At 45.9% G+C, this 21,603-nt stretch overlaps 1 protein-coding gene across 2 annotated transcripts in view; it reads right to left on the reverse strand.

Moving 5' to 3' along the window:
* Positions 1–21,428, reverse strand: part of runx1t1 (RUNX1 partner transcriptional co-repressor 1) — a 108,251-nt gene extending 86,823 nt beyond the window's left edge. For both annotated transcript variants that reach the window (XM_028963160.1, XM_028963163.1), the window contains exon 1: positions 21,324–21,428. The gene's annotated coding sequence lies outside the window, so the exon portion shown is untranslated. The remainder of the gene's footprint in view (positions 1–21,323) is intronic.
* Between the last annotated feature and the right edge of the window lie 175 nt (positions 21,429–21,603).

A 21,603-nucleotide genomic window follows, 5' to 3' on the forward strand; every position in this document is an offset into this window, starting at 1 on the left:
CGAGCGGCGCGGCGTGAGGCTCCACGTGGCTCCTCGCTCCCTCAGGCTGTTTACACATAACGTGTGCCGACTGGAGGGCGCGGGTGGTGTCTGACAAGCAGACGAGAAGTGTGTGGGGGGAGGTGCCACGCCCCCTGCCTCTGTCTGCATCACTGACCAGGCCAATAAGCATTCGGGCGGGGGGGATGACAACTGTCTGTGGAGCGTGGAGGTTGCCTGGGGTCGGGGGTTCAAGGGTCGCGCTGCAGGCCTGCTGGGGCGAGGCGGGGACCTTGTAACCAGAAGCTGCGCCGTTTGTCCCATCCAGACTTCGCATGCGTCCGTGCCCTACCCTGCCCCGCCCAGCATGAGCCATATGCAGACGTGGCTGAGGTCCGTCGATTGTGGAGCTGCACTTCACATCAAATTAGAGCGGCGCCCAGTCATCGCCGAGAGAAGGAGCACAGCAGCACGTGGTGAGAACGGAGACAGTGGGATGCGGTAAACTCACGTAACCACACACACACACACACACACACACACTGAAACCCTCACAAATAAACAGGCATACTGCAACAGATACAAAATTCAGATGCATTCACAATCAAAAATATACACTAAGAACAATAAAATATACAATAAGAACAAGAAAAGAACAAGAATATAGATAATATTTAAACACATTAATATGCATACACACACACACACACAAAATACATGCAATACAGACATGCATAGACACAAAAATTAATAAAAGCACAATTTAGGGAATATGGAGATATTTAGGGAATTCCTCTTCCCACCCCACCACTGGATTCAGCATAGAACCATTTTCCCGCTTTATTGTAATATGTTGTGCATGCAGGTTCTGTATGATGCTCTACATCAACTCTGTATGAAGTAGCCAATTAAATCCCTTCTGCATTGTGTTTCATAATTGATTTCAAGAATATAAAAAAAATATATTGTTCTGATGCCCAAAACACTCCACGTTAACGCTGCATGTTGCCTTTTTAAAAAATATTTAATCAGATAAGTGCACCCAGGGGTAATGAGACGTTTTTTCTGATTTCCCACCACTTGCACCAAAATAGCTGGAAGCAGCAAACAGATTTTTTTCTACTCTCTCCATGTCGAACGCCTGCACCTCAGAGTCAAGTTACATTACGTTGGTTTACAATGCATCATAAACAAGCTGTCAGCCCACCTAATAAGCCAGACTTGTGCAGATGCATTCTGACCATTATTCTACAGCACAGGACCAGCAGGGAAAGAGCAGACTCAAACATGAAGACACGTGAGATCCAACACATGACACTGTCAGCGGATGAAACGAAGGGGGGAAAACGTAAAATGTTCAGTTTTTGCACCTCTGACACTAACCAGGCCGAGATAAAACACTGGCCGGCGGCCATGTTGCTCCGCCCAGAGCCAGGCTGCTGTCGTGCATCCAACATGCTTAAAGACGAGCGGAAAATGGAGGGAAAGCGAAATTGTGAGTGAGACGTTACGACTGCGGAAGCACCTGCGGCATGTGGAAAAGATCGACTCCGCTGACCCCAGAACAGCCGTTAAAGGGCCAGCGGCCAGAGCAGCAGCACATAGGCACTTTGGGATTGTTTTACACCCGTGATGTTTTCTTCAGGTTACTTTACCACTTAGAAAAGTTCACCGCAGTTTGTCTCTGCATGTTGTCTTTAATATGTCATTTCAGTGCTTTAAATTGAGAATGATCAAATAATAACTCAGAATAACTCCAAAAATAACTCAAATTTATATTTGCATGAATAATAAAGTAAATAGAACTACAATTCTGCAGATATTTATTCATTAACATGGTTTATTTCCTTTTTAGAATAAATAGAAGTCATTAAGAAAAAATAATCTATAACTGCTCAATTATTAATGACAAAGTCAAACAAAAGGGGCAGTGGTGGCCTTGCGGTTAAGGAAGCGGCCCCGTAATCAGAAGGTTGCCGGTTCGAATCTCGATCCGCCAAGGTGCCACCAAGCAAAGCACCGTCCCCACACACTGCTCCCCAGGCGCCTGTCATGGCTGCCCACTGCTCACTAAGGGTGTGCTGTGCTGCGGTGTATCAATCACTCAAATTAGTAGTAACCTATCATCAGGGGATTAAAACAAACTATTGTTCAATTAAAAAAAAATATATTTTATTTTCCAAAAACCTCCAAATTTTTTAATTTTATGATTTAATAATAAAAATGTATTATAAACTAGTTTATAATACATATAAACTGGAGTCAGGTCAGGGTATTAGTATTTAAAATTTATTTTTTAGACCTGTATCATTATCCTGTTGAGCAGGAATGAATCAGACATTCATTTGTCTTCGAATCGAGTTGCTACAGGACGGCGTCCGCATGAGCCACCTAGGCCAGTAAAGTGCCGGAACATCTGCGAAGACACTTCCAGTCATAATGTTTCAGCCCTCCGAGATAAAGCAAACATTGTGAGCATATTGGGAAGGAATTAAGGTCAAATCTCTGACGGCTGCGCGGCTAAGCCTTCACCAGGAGTTGTCTGTTCCAGTCAGCGTCTACAGATTCGGCGAGCTGGCAGGGGACGCCGCTTTTTTTTTTCATCTTCTTTTGTTACTACTTTGAAGGTCTCGGCGAATCGCCACGTGCGGGAACGGGTGCTTCTTTTTAGCGGGACGCCGGTTAAGGGCTAATGAGTTGTTTTTAAAACAGCAGAGGTGCCGTTCCTCAGGACGCGGCCTTCCTTCAGAGCCGCGGAACAGATGACAGTTATTCCTCGCAGCGCTGCGCTCATTCCACAAAATCGAGCCAGATGTCCCCGGGCTGATAAGCAGGTGGGCCCGGGCTGCTGTGCCAAGCCGTGCTGGCAGCGCTTCAAAACTGGTGGGTATAACCTTTAATTTGCATGCTTTTTCCTGGCACATGGGCAAGGGGTGCCATCTGCCCAGGCCGCGAGAGAAGCCTGTGTGTGTGTGTGTGTGTGTGTGTGTGTGTGTGTGAATGAGTGAGAGTGGCATACAGAGTGTTAGAGGCGTCCAGACCGTAGTCCAGACGGCCGCTGTGCACTGGTGGCCTGTCAGCTCTGCCCAGCAGAACTCTTCTCCCTGGCCCATATGGTCATGTCCACCAACACACACACACACACACACACACACAGAGAGAAGCACCAGCAGACGCACTCTTACCACTTGAACAGGTACGTAACAAATAACAGACGGGGCGGGGCTGGGCCCTGTGTCGTGTCCTTGGAACCCAGCAGGGTTCCTTTGTGCTGCGGAGAACCTCGGCACGTTGCACCACCGCAGACCTGGGCTTAATCAGGCGGCGTGAGCCTCTAGCACGCAGAGGAAGGTCAGGAGCGGAGCGTAATTAGCGCTCGGATGACTTGAGCCACGGAAAAACGGAGCTGCGAACGAAACCAAAAACCACTTGAGCTTTGCGCCGCCTCGGGCGAGCGCCGGCGTCTCCTTGGCATGGCCTCCGTCTGGATAGCTTACCCCTCGACCGCGCCCAGCCATTTTCCCGTCAACCGTTACCCACTTATAATGGCATTTGGCAGCAAAGTGGCCTAATTGAATCGCGGCCCTTTGACTCCTTTCGCTCGGATCTCTCCCACCTGCCAGAGCTTTTAATGGGGCACCGTGGTTCAATCATTCGGCAATATCCTCCGGTGCCAACTTATTACCACGCCCGGTTCCAAACCCCCCATCATTTCCACCAGCATCTCGTATTGTTTGATTCAGCACACGGCATCGTTCCTCCAAATTATGCCGAGCTTCCACACGTCCCTTACGAAATAGTCCCGTATGAAAACGTGCGTCCCATTTTTCCATGGTCTGCGGTGGCCTGGCAACTGTCCATGTCAATTTCATTATAGAATTTTTGATTCTGTTTATTTTTATGTCTAATGATAATAAAGTATTTCAAATATTAAGTATAAATGATTCTACTTTCTTGCATTATGATTTATCACCACTGGTACGTCGCATGTTTCTGCATGCGCCTGCGTCCCTTGGTGCAGTCAGTGGCCAATACCTGGCTGATATGGCGACTCTTCTGACTGCCAATGACTTGAACAACAGCCAAAATGTGAAAAAAGGCTGCAGACATAATGTTATTTTAGATTTAGACATGAGGCCAAGGTTCCACTGAGGTGCCACTGAGCAAAGCACCGTCCCCACACACTGCTCCCCGGGCGCCTGTCATGGCTGCCCACTGCTCACTAAGGGTGATGGGTTAAAAGCAGAGGACACATTTTGCTGTGTCACCGTGGGCTGTGCTGCTGTGTTTCACAATGACAATCACTTCACTTTCACTTTCAGAATGACTGCCACAACACACAAGGACACAGAAAGACACAATACAAGGATAGAATAAAATGTTATAAAATTAAATCTGTAGAATTGCACAGTATTTGCAAAAAAAAATGCATGCATCGTTTTTCACACAATGATACTTCAACCCATAAAAAAACAAAATCCACCAAAAAAGCAACAGGCTATTGCACAGAATATTGTGCGGGTGTGTGACTGAGGGAGGAGTCTATGGCTGTGGGCAGGAAGGCGCCGCCATAACCCAGTACCGATGTTTCGCAGCTATGGCGAGGCGAATCTGTTTTCAAACTAGGGCCTAATGAATGCAAATGGCAATGTTTGCTGGGCTGGTTTACACATCCATTCGGGTGGGGAGCGTCTGCGGAGCCACATTTGGGCATTGTGCCACCACTCCAGGTGGGGAAGCAGATAATCGGTGAGGTGATTCCACAACACGACTCCGGCAGACTCCCGAACGCAAGTGTTTCTCAGCTCATTTCTTAAAGTTGCGACAGAGGGATGCATTTCAACTCGTCAACCATGACAAATTGAGTACATGTTAGATACATATATGTGTAAGAGTGACACATATATGTACCAACTCAAGTGACTTTTTGGTTACACATATCAAATGAAATGTCGAGGCAGTGGTGGCATAGCAGGTAAGGAAGCGGACCCGTAATCAGAAGGTTGGCGGTTCGAATCCTAAACCACCAAGGTGCCACTGACCAAAGCACCGTCCCCACACACTGTTCCCCTGGCGCCTGTCATGGCTGCCCATTGCTTACCAAGGGTGATGGTTAAAAGCAGAGGACACTTTTCGTTGTGTCACAGTGCGCTGTGCGGCAGTATATCACAATGACAATCACTTCACTTTCACTTCTTTCTACTGGCTAGGAATGGATAGGAAAAATGTAAGTTATTAAACAAAAACCCAATGACTTAACACTAAACACAAAAAAGCAGTCAGTGCCAAAAAGGTTAAAAATGTAGACTTATATACATATAACACACACACACACACACACACACACACACACACATATATATATATATATATATATATTGGTCACTAAGTTATAGAAATTAGTTTTTTAAACAATGAAATCTACACACAGCACAAGTTATTTCAAAATAATTTTTTGCTTATGGTTCTTACCCCATGCATGCATGTTTGAACGTGGCATGACCTCGGTATTATGAAGTTACTTCCTGTTCCCAGCACGATAATTTACTGCACGCATTACTATACACTTTATTATGTATGCCCCGCGCTATAGATGTGCAGAAATTGCCCCCCAGGCACTGAGAGAGAAGAAGCGTCCTGTTTCCAGGGGGAGGAGTGAGGGAGGCGCGGCGAGAAGTGAGCCGACACCAGCCTGCTGTGCGGAGCATCACAGAGCCTCATCATCGGGCTAATTATGATGAGGGTTCTCCCCGCAGGCGGGTGCTGCTGGAAATGTAAAGCCTTTGTTCTCCAGCATCCTGATGGAGCTGATGGGGCGTGGAGAGACACAGATGAGCTCTCCACCCCTCCGCCCCTCTTCAAATGCGCGCCACCGGCGCACCCCCGCTACAACAGCACCGCCCAACCCCCCAGAACCACACCCCCTCCTCCTCAACACACACACACACAGATCATATAGTAATGTTGTTATCCCACCACTGTAAAGCAGCAGCTACAATTTATGGCTGTGTTATAGTGAGAATTCAAATTCAACTACCCTTACATACACACACACACACTCACACACAGTCTATTCATTGTTGCTTGCTGATAGTGTGAACACATCTGCCTTGTTATGGAGAGCTGGTCATGGTAATGGTGGTGATCTTACAGACAGCCCATCTACACACTCTCACAGGTGTATGTGTGTGTCTTTGTATGACTAACAGCACAAGATGCAGGATCATTGCACATCTTGAACAGCTCATCACCCCCACACACCAACACGGGAAAAAAATACCCCCCAACTCGTCTTCCATGTGAAACCAAATGATCGCGCCATGGGTCGTTTGGCGATAAAAGAACCGGAGCAATTAGAATAAAACATATGGAACAACATTATTTGAATGCACATCTGTCCTGTGCTCCTCCATCAGAGTCTGGTTTGAAGCAGCCACCAAGCAGGATGGGAACAGCCTGCGACGAACAGTAAGTACTGCAGAGAGAGTCCTTGGTGCCCCCACTGCCCTGCGTTCATGACTTGAACACTTCAAGATCCGGGACATGGCCTCACGCCCTGGACAAAAGCTTTTTGGACTCCACCCCTCCAGATAAAGAACCAGACACCAGAACCCTCCGGACACGGGAACAGCTTCTAAACAGCTAATCTATAAAACCATGTCCCATATCCAACGCTACTTGGTCTAAACTCCACACTTGCACCATTGTTATTGAACTTCATATGTCCTGTTCTGTCATCTGTAACTTGTGTACATCTGTAAGTAAGATTCCGATTGTATATTGTGTATATTTTTATTCTGATTTTGTGATTTAAACAGGGATCACAAACCCTGGGCCAATTATAATTACATTTTCGGGGTTCTTCCCCAAGAACAGAACCAGACCGTTTGATGAGCTTGTCCACCCTGTTGGTCTGAGCCATCACTCGTTACAACAGAATGAAAGAACGTGTGCAATGGTTCCTCAACCAGCTCCGCATATGTCCCTCTGATGGCAACAACAGAACAGTCAGTATGTACGATGTACAGATTATACACAAAGCGTACATGATTGTACACGTTCTGTTCAGAACGGCAGTTTTAAAAGGCACGACCCCAGTAAAGCACTGGCAGTTCATCACAATTCTGACAGTGGTGTAACCAATCACACCATCTGACATTTCGCTTCGAAACCAGAATTGTCAGTGCTTGACCTTGGTGTTATTATTTCAAAAACTAAATAGAATTTAATGAATTGCCAGCGCTTGCCCTTGAGTTGCACCATGTGACCTTTTTTCGATTACACCACATTGACATTTTCTTCAAACTGAGTGAATGCATTTTTTTTTTTTTTTGCATGGAAATCATGTCGAAACAAAATCTAGTGCTATGTCATGGGAAACCAACGTGGTATACGTTATTTTTGCATGTCAACTGATTTTGAAATGCAGTAAAAAATAAAAGAACATTTTGAAATCAGTCATGCTACAGTTTTGAAGATGTGTTCTTGTACAATTTTTGCAATAATAGTTGTTCTGCAGGAAAAATGTAGCACTTAGACAGTTGTTTGGCAGGCCACGTCTGGTTAACTCCTCTTCTGAGAATTTGCCTCCGCCGCCAATGTGTGCAAACGTCCCACAAGCTGGGCTCGTCACCTGCGAGAAGTAACACCGCGGTAGGAGCGCTGCAGCTGTTTTCACCAGCGCCACGCGGCTAACACCGAGGTTTCGCGCGAGAATATGCAAAAAAAAGAAAAAAAAAATACAGATGGCCCCCATGTTCACAACCTCGGCTCAAAACGAAGTGGGACGAGTGTTAAAGATTTTAGTGCTGCACGTGATTTTTGCAGCGCTGGATCGCACGGACGAGTCCGCGCCAAATGGACACAGCAAACGCTTAACAACCTGAATAAATTGCAGGACGAGAGCCAGTGGCCAATTGTCACGCAATCTAAGGCCCATATGCTGCAAATCAAAACCAGGTGTAAAAATGCGCTAAGCAGCTTAGCGGCACCGCCGGCCGCTCACAATGCGGTCGCCAGGGTCGTCTTTTGTCCCGCTGACTCAATAACGACTAAAGCCACATTCAAGAGCGACACTGTGAAGTTAAGTGTCTCTTTCAGCTCAGCGGCGATGGAGTCACGATGGACTGGGGCAACCATTCAGCGCCCGGCTGGCTTCGCTTCGATGGGGCGGCAGGTTTGGGGGGGGATTAGATCAATCTTGAATGGGACAGGCAGCTCTTTCTCAAGAGTGTCAATGTGTGCGTTTGTCCCAAGCGCCAGCTGCTATAGAACAGGCAGACAGGGTGCCTGGGATCGGCCATTCGTCCCCTTCACCCCTGCCCACCAGAACGTCCCGGATCCTTCTGCCAACTGCCAGTGCCGCTGTTCACGCTCTGTTGTAAGTATTGCTTACAGGTCTTTATATACCCCTATCGAACAGCTTTAATTACAGCACCCCCCCACAACAGTCCCATCAAATCCAGCCAGACGCATTTTAGATCTTATTTACAGACAAATGCTCTACAAAACTAACTAGACACATGAACGTTGAACAATAACGTACCATTGTACATCATGCTAAGAATCAACTACAGTTGCGGTATTATTAGGCTAATAATAGCGAAGCATCAACCAAAGACCAAAGCTTTTCCCGTGTTCAAGATCTGAGACAGTTTGGGTCCTCCTGATTGCACGTGTGTTGGTCATTGACTGAATGAACTCCCATTTTCAAAGCATTTTTCATTTTTTTATACCGCTGTGCAGTAGTCCATACTGGCTTCACGCCGACTGATCACAATGACGTATGCAATCATTCCCTCTGACCCCCCAGGAACGTGGTTTCTTCCAAAGATTCCAAAGGATCAACGGGATCTTGACTTCTTCCTCGGCGTGGGTGTCTTGTTTAAAATGACCCCGGCTGGGGTCCTTGGGCGGAACGCCAGTGTATCTGTTGCCCCCTACCTTTGTGCCGTCGTATTAAACTGATTTGTCAGAAGTCAGCCGGAGTCAAACCTCAGAGAGGCTGAAAGCGGAATAACGAGGCGCAATTGCTTTGCTTTCTTCCCCCCGCAGATCCCGGGGCCTTTTAAGTGCCTTTGTGTCTGAGCGCCTCGCGCAAACGCCCGTAATCCAGTTTCATTGAGGGATGCAATTGAGGCTTTCAGAGTAACAACATTAACAGAGATGAATAGGACATCAATGGCGCGCGGAAATTCGCGGCGCTCGCTCAATCGAAATTGCCTCGCGAGCCTCAATTGGGTAAACATGGATTTCATTTTCTTTCTTTTCATCCTCCCCATCTCTGTTTTTTAACAAAAGGCCTGGAAACTGTTAAGCAAAAATAAATACAATCCGACAGAAAACAAATTCAGTAAATATTTCATAGAAGCAAACATTTTGTGAGATGGAATAGCTGGAGATGGGAATAAATAGGGCTGAATGGCGGCTCAGCGGAGCTCTCATTGCCACTCGGCGGGAATCTTCTAGAACGCGGTGCGACGATGACGGAGCCGCTGCGTCCATGTCTGTCTGTGACTAGGCTGTAATAAATCCAGCCAAATGAAGGTTTAAATCGATTTCCCCGGTTTATTTCAGGTCGGAGATGTAACAGAGGGATGTAAGGCCAGGTGTGTATGGAACTTGTCTCGGAACTAGATTTTTTTTGGACGCCCGTGAAGAGGAGTTTATAATGCGGGGTGGGAAAATTTGTGCCACCTCTGGGTGTAGTAGCCTAGTGGGTAACACACTCGCCTATGAACCAGAAGAACCAGGTTCAAATCCCACTTACTACCATTGTGTCCCTGAGCAAGACACTTAACCCTAAGTTGCTCCAGGGGGGGAGTGTCCCTGTAACTACAGAGTCCCTCTGGATAAGGGCGTCTGTCAAATGCTGTAAATGTAAATGTAAAACAAGCAATAGTACGAAACACAAATCAGTCAGTGGATATCTAATCATAATCCAAAAAGAAGTGCAATATTTTGATAAATGCTTGCACAATTCTTTGTTCTACGTTCATGATGTTCACATGCATGCTCACAAGAGGGATAGTTTAATATATCCTTATAATCATAAATGGCCATATAATAAACCAATCAGAATTGGGGCAGTCGTGGGCTAACGGGTACGGAAGCAGACCCGTAATCAGAAGGTTGACAGAATCCCGAACCACCAAGGTTCCACTGAAGTGCCACTGAGCAAAGCACCATCCCCACACACTGCTCCCCGGGCGCCTGTCATGGCTGCCCACTGCTCACCACGGGTGATGGTTAAATACAGAGGACACATTTCATTGTGTCACCGTGAGCTGTGTTTCACAATGACAATCACTTCACTTTCATGTAACAAGGCACAAGGTCAATCTGGGCCTATGGCAGAAAAATAGGATGCGGATGACAAAAACTGGAGAAAAAAACACATATTGATGGTAAAACCTGCTTTTAATGCTCAAGGTGTCAAAGATGGGAAATTTGTATTTCGATTCTCTAACCATGATTTGTGAAGAACCAGGGATTTGATGAGTACAGTTTGAAGATGTTATATAGACATGTGAAATATTGGAATGTAGGACCAAACCAAAAAGGAGCCACCAGAACATCTCCATAGCAGCGGGACCCTTCCCATCTGACGATGGAACCAAAATGCAACCCAGATGTTTTTCTCCACTTCACTCATTCATATTTTTCATTTAATTTATCACTAATTGGTATATTTTCATTACGTGGACGAGTTCCATAAAACACGTATTTTGCCGGTTTTGTTCCATAGATTCATAATGAATGTTGGTTAGAAAAATAAAGCTCCACTTCAAACCCAGAAAAAGAAAAAAATAATAAACTGAGTGACATCAAGGCGAGAAAGAAAGAAAAAAAAGTGGCAAATTTGCAAATTATCAATGCATACTAATTAGAGTGCGAGAACATATGCTTGGGATTTAACCCTTTAGTGTTTGGCAGAGGTCTCATGCCCAGAGAACCGGCCCGCGGATAAAAGCCGTACAGTACGGAGAGTAACTGTCTGGTGCTTGTCGGGCTGGGAGGTGGTGTCAGAATTCGCATGGCTTCACCTTTAAGCGCCAAGGAGATTAAGAAAGCGAGAGACGAACGACCTCCACTCCCACTGCCCCGGCGGGTGAATCCCGGGGCAGGAATGCAGGGGACGCGCCCCGGTACCAGCGTGAGAAGAGGCCTGGGATCCGTCTTCCAAACCTAATCTTCAGAGGTCGGGAGGGAGGGTGGGGGTGGCGGGAGCCCGGGACTCTCCCAGGAGAGGGAGGCGGCGTCATGTCAGCCAAACAGGCCACACCGCAGGCTTCTGTTCTGCCGCTGGGTCACAGGTGGCAGTCTAGAGATGAGCCCTCGCTCACTGCTGATTGGCTCGCCGCCGAGCGTCTAGACGGAGAAGGAGATGCAGTGTTTTTTTGTTCTGCCGCCTTGCCGAGATTATGATTATGAGGCAAATTAAGTGAAATGAAGAAGAAAAGGAAAGATTCCAGCTGTAGGAAGTCTCACGTTAGAGAGATTGTGTGTGTGTGTGTGTGTGTGTGTGTGTGTGTGTCCCAGCGTTGCAGGGAGCTTTCACACGGTTAACGTTCTCGGGAAACAACATTCACACAATTCCAGGCGCTGTTGTACATCATGTCTAGCGTGAGGTCACGTGATCTGCATTTTGATAAACAAGGACGAGGAGAGATAAATAGCGGTGGTGGTGATGGGTAAACTGGTTGAACCCGGAGTCACGTAGCCTCTGCTGATTGGCTACGTGAGAACTAGTGATCTGAGGACAGATCAACAGCAGGGGCTGGTTGAACCCGGAGCCGCGTTATTGGGCGGAAGGGGGTCGGTCGGTCAGGAGAGTGTGATTACGGGGCCACAGGTGTGTCGTTGGCGCTCCCATCATTAGCCGGGTGCTTGGCACAGATAGATGCTCACGGTCTACCACAATGTCTGCTGCAGCTGTCAAAACACATTACGTCTGTGGCTGCGCCGCACACACACACACACACACACACACACACAAAGCACTATCTCACACACATACACTTATAACATACGTAACAATAATACACACATGCACACACACAAACAACTATCTCACACACATACACTTATAACATACGTAACAATAATACACACATGCACACACACAAACAACTATCTCACACACATACACTTATAACATATGTAACAATAATACACAAACACACACAAAGCACTCTCACACACATACACTTATAACATATGTAACAATAATACACACAAACACACACACACACACACACACACACACACACAAAGCACTATCTCACACACATACACTTATAACATATTTAACAATAATACACAAACACACACAAAGCACTATCTCACACACATACACTTATAACATACGTAACAATAATACACACATGCACACACACAAACAACTATCTCACACACTTACACTTATAACATATGTAACAATAATACACCCATGCACACACACACAAAGCACTACCTCACACACATACACTTATAACATATGTAACAATAATACACACAAACACACACACACAAACCACTATCTCACACACATACACTTATAACAATAAAACATATGTAACTATAATACACACACATACACACACACACACAAACCATTGTCTCACGTACATACACTTATAACAATCATAACAATAACACACAGACACACACATACACACAAACTACTGTCTCACACACATACACTTATAACATACGTAACTATAATACACACACACACACATACATTTACATTTAAGGCACTAACAACGCGCTTCCATGTTACCGATGAAGTGATCAATTCTGGTTCACTAGGACCCCAACTATGAATACAATCTTTTTATTCACTCTGTTGTAGTTTCTATACAGAAGTCAGACAATAAGAAGGTTACAAGTTCATCTAAATATTCTCTAAAGAGGAAGGTCTTGAGCTGCCGTTTAAAAATACTCAGTGACTGAGCTCTTCTGACATCAAGAGGAAGTTCATTCCACCACCGAGGGGCCAAGACAGAGAAGAGTCTAGATGAATGTCTTCACACTCATCTACACACACAAACCAAGGTCTCACACACATACACTTCTAACATATGTAACTATAACACACACACACACACACACACACACACACAAACCACTGTCTCACACACATACATTTATAATATACATAACTATATTACACACAAACACACACACTAACCATTGTCTCAGACACATACACTACGTAACAATATAACACACGTAACAATAACACACACATAAACACAAACCATTGTCTCACACACATACACTTATAACACTTATAGGGGCAGTGGTGGCCTAGCGGTTAAGGAAGCGACCCCGTAATCAGAAGGTTGCCGGTTCGAATCCCGATCCGCCAAGGTACCACTGAGGTGCCACTGAGCAAAGCACCGTCCCCACACACTGCTCCCCGGGCGCCTGTCATGGCTGCCCACTACTCACTCAGGGTGATGGGTTAAATGCAGAGGACAAATTTCACTGTGTGCACTGTGCTGCTGTGTATCACATGTGACAATCACTTCACTTCATACTTTACATACGTAACAATAACACACACACACAACCCACTGTCTCACTCTTATAACATAACATATATAATACAAACAAACACACACACACTCACACTACATAACAATATAACATTATATAATAACATATGTTATATATGTTATATCTATAACATTCACACACACACACACACACACACTCCCCATACATGCATTTATTCATATTGAAACACACACGCAGGTACACAAATTTGTTTTAGCAGCATTCTTAAGACCAAGATAATAACTATGTATTATTAATATGTAAGTAATTATTTGCAGTAAAATAACGTATATATAAGCTCTTTCGTAGTAAAATGTCACATGCACTAAACTCACACACACACACACACACTCAATTCCACCCGCCTCCTGCCCCCACTCCTCACACACCATCCAATGGTGTAATTATGGAGAAGGACAATGGCCTTCCTCCTGAGTCCAGAGGCTCTGGCCGCTGCCTGATGAGCTACCTGTCCACCCACATGGGGGAGAGGGAGGTGGGGCGGGGGTCAGCGCCAATCCCAGGAGGCTGTGGTCAGGCGTGGAACAGTTGGCTGCTTTCTCAGGGTCTCTATCCTCCAGTGTAATGAATGAATGTAGATGTCCTTCAGACACCTGGGGAAAGGTGGTAAGCGCACAGAACACACACGCACACACACAAACACACACATCCTCCACCCGCTTCACCCGTGAAGCTTGGCAGGGTGATGGAGGGAGATGAAATGTCCTGAATGAGTCTGATTGCAATGGTACAATAGGAGTTAAATGAGTTTATTCCACCACCGGAAGGAAGTTTGTTATTTCTGAGTCAGTGGGCCCTATTTTTTAACTGAGTAAAACATGGAACTCTGGGCCGAGTTACATCAAATTCACCCTGTACACATTTTGCATCACTGGAAATGAACGCATGCATGTGTTAAAGCACACGCTTTCCCATATCTGTTTACTCTGCAAGGGCTTGTTTGTGAGGTGAATGCAAATATTGGCTGCAGCTTTTCTTTTCTGTCTTTTTTTCTTCTGTTTTTTCAAAAGGATGGGACGAGACACCTGTGCAAACTGCCACGTCATCGTCACGCAGAGCACCCGGCACGGTCTCACACCAGCCCCCACCCACCCCATGTCAGCTGGCACCGCCACTTTGCCCGCTGCTCTGAAACAATGACCCCGCCCACGGCGGCCCACTGCTCATCCACTCGTCTGAGGAGATTGAGAGTCTCGCCGATGCCACCTGGCCTTTGATGCGTTTGCCAAATGCTCTTGCTGAACATAATGTGCATAAATAAGACCAACACACACAAACATACATAAATAACACATTATGCTTACCGTCAACAACATATAACCAGAATTGTCCAGAAACATGCGCATGTGAAATAATGTGCGTACTGCAATAAATGGCTATATTACAGCCATGAAACACCCAATAACAACCTGTAATGCGAAATTAATGCACCAACGAGGGCTTTTAAGTTGCTAGGCAGACGCAGTCTGTTAATGAACGACATTACTTGACAGAAGAAAGCTTAATCAATTGTTGAAATTGTCAAATATTTCATGAAAGCAATGTTTTACAAGAGGCCAGGAACGGGCTGCAGTTAGACGTGGCGCAAAGGAGGGTTTTTATTATCATTAATTACAACAAATAAATAAACAAATAAATGCAATAGAAATTTTTCTTCTGCCAAGCAATGAAGTGTAGTATTAGGGCAGGGTTGCCTAGCAACACTGGCGCTGTAACATATAGCTGTAGTGATGCATAGATGTGCATTCATTACGGCTTTTAATGTAATAAACAAAGTTTAGCACCAAAACGAAATATTTCTAGAGATGTAACGATTCCCAGATTTTAAGTTCATAGTTCTCATGATTTAATCAGGATGAGCTGCAGACAAGTTACAGAGAGAAAACACTTCCCTCAAACAAAAAAAACAACAACATATAAAACAGTGAAATAAATACAAAAAATAAATTGGCCAGACAAAACTAAAATATCCCAACTGGTTTTAATTCTCACACATTTCTATCGATTTATAAATGATTCACAGTGCATTGTTACAGCCATAATTATTTTATATATTTCCTTAAAATCAATAAACATCTTCAATGCGCTGTTCAGCCTCTTTACTCCGTCAGCAGTAACATTAGTAGCCGTCCTTAAGGCCATTTTGGGGCAGATGAATGCCGCTATTAAAACAGACTCCTTGAGAAACTTGCCCTTTTGCCATACATCTTGACCGACCGCCAAGAAAAAGAGGAGCGGGAAACCAGAGGCGTAAAAGAAAGCCCTTCATTCCCTCGCCTTTTCTTTCGGAAGGCTGGAGGATATCGGACTTTCTGACCTCTGCTCACCCCTGACCTGCCGGCGGCCTGGGCCGTTTGGGAGCAGGAGGGGACAGTGGACTTACTGTGGGTCACTTTCAACCACCAGTCCCCTCAACCGCCCCAGGCCAAGGTTCCTACGGACATCGAAGAGAGGCGGCCAGTGTATTTAATGCCATTAATTACGTGCTTAGTGCCGGGGTCCCGTCATGGGACAGTGCCCTTTCCTTTCATCCTCAGAGAGGTTCTCATGCCCTGAGTTCGGCCCCTGGGGACCACACAGGGCCACGGCTGAACTCTGAGGAGACCCTTGTCCAGGTGAAAGCTATGGCCCTATCGCGTGTCTTCTTGTATTTGTCTGTTGGCTCAGGCTTGTCCGAGGGCGGGGGGAGATTGATGCCCCCCTGCACCATCCATCAGCGACCCGACGTCGCTGTTGCCAAAACAAAGTATTCAATACTCCATCAATACTAAATCACGACACCAGCTCGCCAAAAGGAGCGTCGGCTGCTTGCTGTAGGCAGAGTGTTGTATCCTCCACCAGGCCTTCCAGGTTCAAGCTTTAGTGCTCCTTATGACAGATTCTCCAGGATCTTCCCTCATTTGGACTACAAAATCTCATTTGGTTGGGTTGAAAAATGGTGACTGAACATCATTTTGCAGCCTAGCAGGTAAGGAAGTGTCCCCGTAATCGGATGTTTGCCCATCTGAATCGCCAACCGCCAAGGTGCCACTGAGGTGCCTCTTAGCACCAGCCAAAGACCACCAAAGAACCAGCCCCAACCGGGCGCCTGTCATGGCTGCCCACTTCTCACTACAATGATGGTTTAAATGCAAAAAATGAATTATTTAAAAAAATGTGCCATAATGATAAAATAGAGTGTGCGATTCTAAATACTTACACAGAAGGGATATTTACTTGCAGAAAAAACTGTATCAATACACAGCCATTGATTACGAAGATGACGATTCAGGGCTAATCAATGGACTGCATAATATATTCAAAGACCTGGTTTAAAAAAAAAAAAAAAAAGCAGAATTTGATGATATATCTCAGCATTTTTGGATCCGCAGAGAAAAAATATGCAACGTATAAGTGTTTCAATATCACTGCTGTCTGGTTAAAAAAGATAGTTAACTAGCTAGCTAGCTAGACAGACAAATAGACAGAGTCAGAATCACAAGCAATTTCGTTCTGGCCTAGCAGGTAAGGAAGTGGGCTGATAATTGAAGGGTTGCCGGTTCAAATCCTCAACCGCCAAAGTGCCACTGAGGTCCCCTTGATCAAGGCTCCGTCCCAACACACTGCTCGCCAAGGGTGATGGTTAAAAGCAGAGGACACATTTCGCCGCGTCACCGTGTGTTCACAACGACAAACACAACCGGCTTTGACACAGATCGATTTTTGGTGTCTCCGTGGTTTCATGCACCCTCGGTTACTGCTGCCTGGCGTGTGGCTGGTCCCCGCGTTCGTGTGCGAGGCCCGCCCGCCCGCGGTAGGCGGCGAGACCAGGAGCTGGCGCCGTGCCACTTGGCGCCGGGCGGCCAGCCCAGGTGCGCCGAGCCCAGGTGTGCGTCTATGAATAACACAATGAGAGCGAGAGAGTGCAAACAGTGGGAGAAAAAAGATCTGCAGGCAAATGGAAAGCGACTGGTATCTCGCCGCACCTGTTGAACACCTGCAAGAACGTGACAGGCTGTCCTCACACACACACACACACACTTAACCACACACACTCTCATACTAGCTTCTGGTTTCGCATCCAAACAAGCGCTTTGTCGTTTCTTCTTAATGTCATACATTCTGTCTCCGTTTCACCTCTTCGCGAAAGGGACGGGTGGGATTACGGAGCCAATCAGAGGACGGGACTCAAGGTGCGACTGGCTAAGTCGGGAATTACCACACACCTCACAAAGCGCGGAGGCCCTTCTAATCCGTGGCGCTGCGAATCCCGCTAATGTATTCCCGTCATATTCAGGACGCGTACTCCTCTCCCGCCGAGTCCGCCCCGCCCGTACGTTCAGCATTCAGGCGGGAGCACACACACACAGGTAACACACGGAAACAAGCACAAATCTAATATGGGTTCGACTGCCGGCATTCCGTCTCGTACATTTCATTAAGGCCCACAGTGCGTCTCACACTCACACACACTCGAATTACAGCCGTCGCGTACAGGGTGCCGCACCACTAAAGACCCCGAGAAAGATGTTTATTAGCTGTGCGATGTGCATCGCATCTTTCATTTGGAGACGGTCTATACAGACATTCACTGTGCAGAGTGTGAGAGGGAAGAACGAGCACGAGGAGCAGAGCAACATGGTGTCCTGTAATGGAGGATGGGGGGGGTTCTAGTGCTTTTTTTTGTTTTTTTTTCTGAGATTCAGTGCGCTTAACTGGTGAGTGAGGGACAGAAGAAAATGGAAGGCAGAGAGGAGAGGGAGACGGAGACCTTCTGACTCGTCTCCTCTGTCCATCATCCACGCCTGCAGAGTCACTGAGAGGAAACGCATCATTGGAGCATGACGCAGCTCACACACACACACACACACAGCTCTGCATACTGAAAACCCACGGAGTAAAAAAAACAACACACACACACACACACACACATGCACATCAGCCTGAAAAAACTAAATATCCACCATAAAATCTACGCAACAAACACATTGAACCCACAGTGGGGTTGGTACGACTGGGTCCCCGCCTTTATATTACAGTTCTTCCTGCTGACAGGACGAACTGTGTACACTGATCCAGTAATTAAGGTGATTAGAGGGATTACATCATTAGGCCCGCGTACTAGAATCAGGTCCGTATTGATATTTGCACATCCTGTGCATACAGGCCGTAGTCCAATGCTGGCACTGTAGGTGTGTTTGTGTGTGTGTGTGTGTGTCGTAATGACGCTGGATCGAGATGTTAGCCATCTGAAAGGTCGATGGTTTGTAATCTGACTTTGACAAACTGGTAGACAAACGAGCGGCCATTTGCGGGAGTGCGGAGAGACGAAAGCGTGAGCTCATGTGGGAGCTCGGCCCGGGCACTGGGCGGGGCAGCGAAGGTGTAATTACTCTAGGAGACGCACTGCACATGAATTACGAGAAAGCCCCGGGCCGCGGCAGCGCGCTCCATTTGTCACCAGAGGCAAGATTTCGACGGCCCCGGCTCCGGTGCGGGGTCAGCGAGTTCATGCTAAACGCTACGCTGTTAGCCTCTGATTAATTCCCATGTAAATGCGCAGAAATAAAATTCGATAGATCACTTCCAATTAGCCCAGATCTGCAGGATGGCATGCGAGCCAAGGTCAAAGGACCTTACGTGAACCGCATTAATTACGGCAGAGTTTTTAGCTCGCTACTTTGCCTGCTACTTTGTTGATGCTCTGCGCAATCAATTTAGGCAGCGACGCACACGTATAATAGATCAAATCCCAGATTGGGCGGCCACTGACTGAAAGCTGGAGCAGCAGCATTCATTACCCGACTGGACAACAGAACGCAAGGAAGTAAAGCGGTCCACATTCCCAGGTTCAGAAGAGACTGCTCAGCTGCCTAATCCATCACTCGGAATTCTCGATTACGGCCTAATTCAAAATTCAGGATCTAACAAAATACTCCATAAATAGCAATCCCACGCATAAGACTGCAAAACAGAAAAAAAAAAAAAACGAGTGGTGGAGACCCAGAGCTGTAATAGAAACAGTCACCACATTCCCTTTGCATTGCTTGTGCCAGAAAGCCATTCATTTGGGCGAGTTGGCTGTAAAACAACAATTGGTTGCCGCTCCCGTGCTCCCTGCATGGCTGTAATTCGAGTGCGGACTCAGCACGAGTGAGCGTACACTAATGCATCTTTATTTGTAATGAATCACAGCAATTGTTGTGTTCATTTATAGATATGTTGTGTTGTGTTCATTTATGTTTTATATGTGTGTGTGTGTTTTATGAAATGTGTAAACCAGCTGTACTGTTTTTATATATATATTTATATATACATACATACATACATACATACATACATACACACACACACACACACACACACACACACACACACACACACACATATATATATATATATATATATATATATATATATAAAAAAAACCTTTTAAAAGACTCAGTTTTTGTTCTGGTACATACATTCTGTAATATTCCTGTAACGTGCATCGTTGTAATCAGTGTTGGCGGATCCAGATCAAACCCGAACAGCTACCACCAGGAAGCAGATAGTTGAACTTTTGTCACCGGGGTGGAAAACAAACCTTCTCCTCCTGCATTAATATTTCAGCAGCATTGAGAAGAAGTGTGAGCCTTACATGTTTCAGTAGCAGCGCATCATTAGTTTGACTCGAGCAATGCTGCTGCCTGTCTGCTTCGTCGGGGTGGGAGGCCGACACACTCCTGCCGAGTCTCATTTACATCGGCACCGATATGTGCTGGTGTTCAACGAGGGAGCCTCAGGGCTACACCGGACACTCGTGTGCTGGTCTCCTTTTTAAAGGACCAAATAGTCTGGCCAACATTATATTTTTCGTCATTTAAAACAATCAAACTTGAACTATAATGTTCATGGCCATGTTTGAGTCTGGGGACCGATTCTTGACAAGGCTGTCACAGAGAATTCCTTGGAAAGGAAGCATTGGCTGTGGAAAACACATTTAAACTGCATGTTTCTCCAGGATATGAGAAAATAGAAAATAAAGAAAATGATTATTTAATGCTTTATTGAAATTTGCCTGTAAGTTGCTCCCGACAGAATTTCAGATCGCCTCATTTGCCAAGGCTGTGATGGATCGGGAAAAATTAGAACCTCCTGTCAGTCAAGCTGAAGGTATGCAGGAATTCCGCTCAACATTCATATGCTCCCATAAATGAGCCGAAGCAGTACAGTGAATCAGCGACGCGGCGCAGCTTATTCGTCATTATTCGTCTGCACCGCCAAATGACCCGCACTGTTAAAAAGTCACCGACACGCAGTGGCCCTCGTCAGCATCCGTCATCCCACACACATTGAGCTGGATGCATTCAAACTCGGGATCAGACAGGGTGCAGATGTCGAACCGTGGGTGCATTTCTGTTCTGTAGAATGTATTTTATGATAGTGTAATGTAATAGTTATTAAGAGGAGCGCGGTTGACTTGTGCTCAAAAATGCTCCAAAAAAAAAAAAATAAGACACAGAGTGGACGAAAAACAGACATAGAGACAGAGAGATGCTCACAGGTAATCTTTGCTTTGTTCGTCTGAGGTCAAACTTTCACCCCGGTCCAATTTATTCCATTTTAAAACCCTTCTACTGACGCATGTGAAAAGCAACAGTTAAAAGGGCCCGAATGATGTCGAATCCTTTGTGTATGTGTGTGTGTGTTTTCTCTCGCTCTCTTGATAAAGACACACGTAGAACAGAGCGGCATCAAGGCCATCGCTGTAAAACCGGGACGTTCCGGGATTTTACCTCCAGCTTCTGTTCTTTCCGCCTTTCGGAAAAAGAAAAGAGGGAGACCGTGCAGCGTTTGCCATGCTAATGACGGATGGCGCTCGCTTGAGTATTCCGGACACACTTTCAATCAGGCGCCTGGCTTTCTGTCTCTAATCTCCGGTGCTGTGATTCCTGGCGCCGAAAAAGCAGGCGTCTGTCGAGGAATGCAGGTGGTGAGAGAAAAGTTCGTATTCTTTTTTTTTTTTTTTTTTTTACATATATAAATAAATAACAGGCGAGATTTACATATTTGCGT

This window comes from Denticeps clupeoides, chromosome 20 (assembly GCF_900700375.1).
Source record: "Denticeps clupeoides chromosome 20, fDenClu1.1, whole genome shotgun sequence".
NCBI classification, from domain to species: domain Eukaryota; kingdom Metazoa; phylum Chordata; class Actinopteri; order Clupeiformes; family Denticipitidae; genus Denticeps; species Denticeps clupeoides.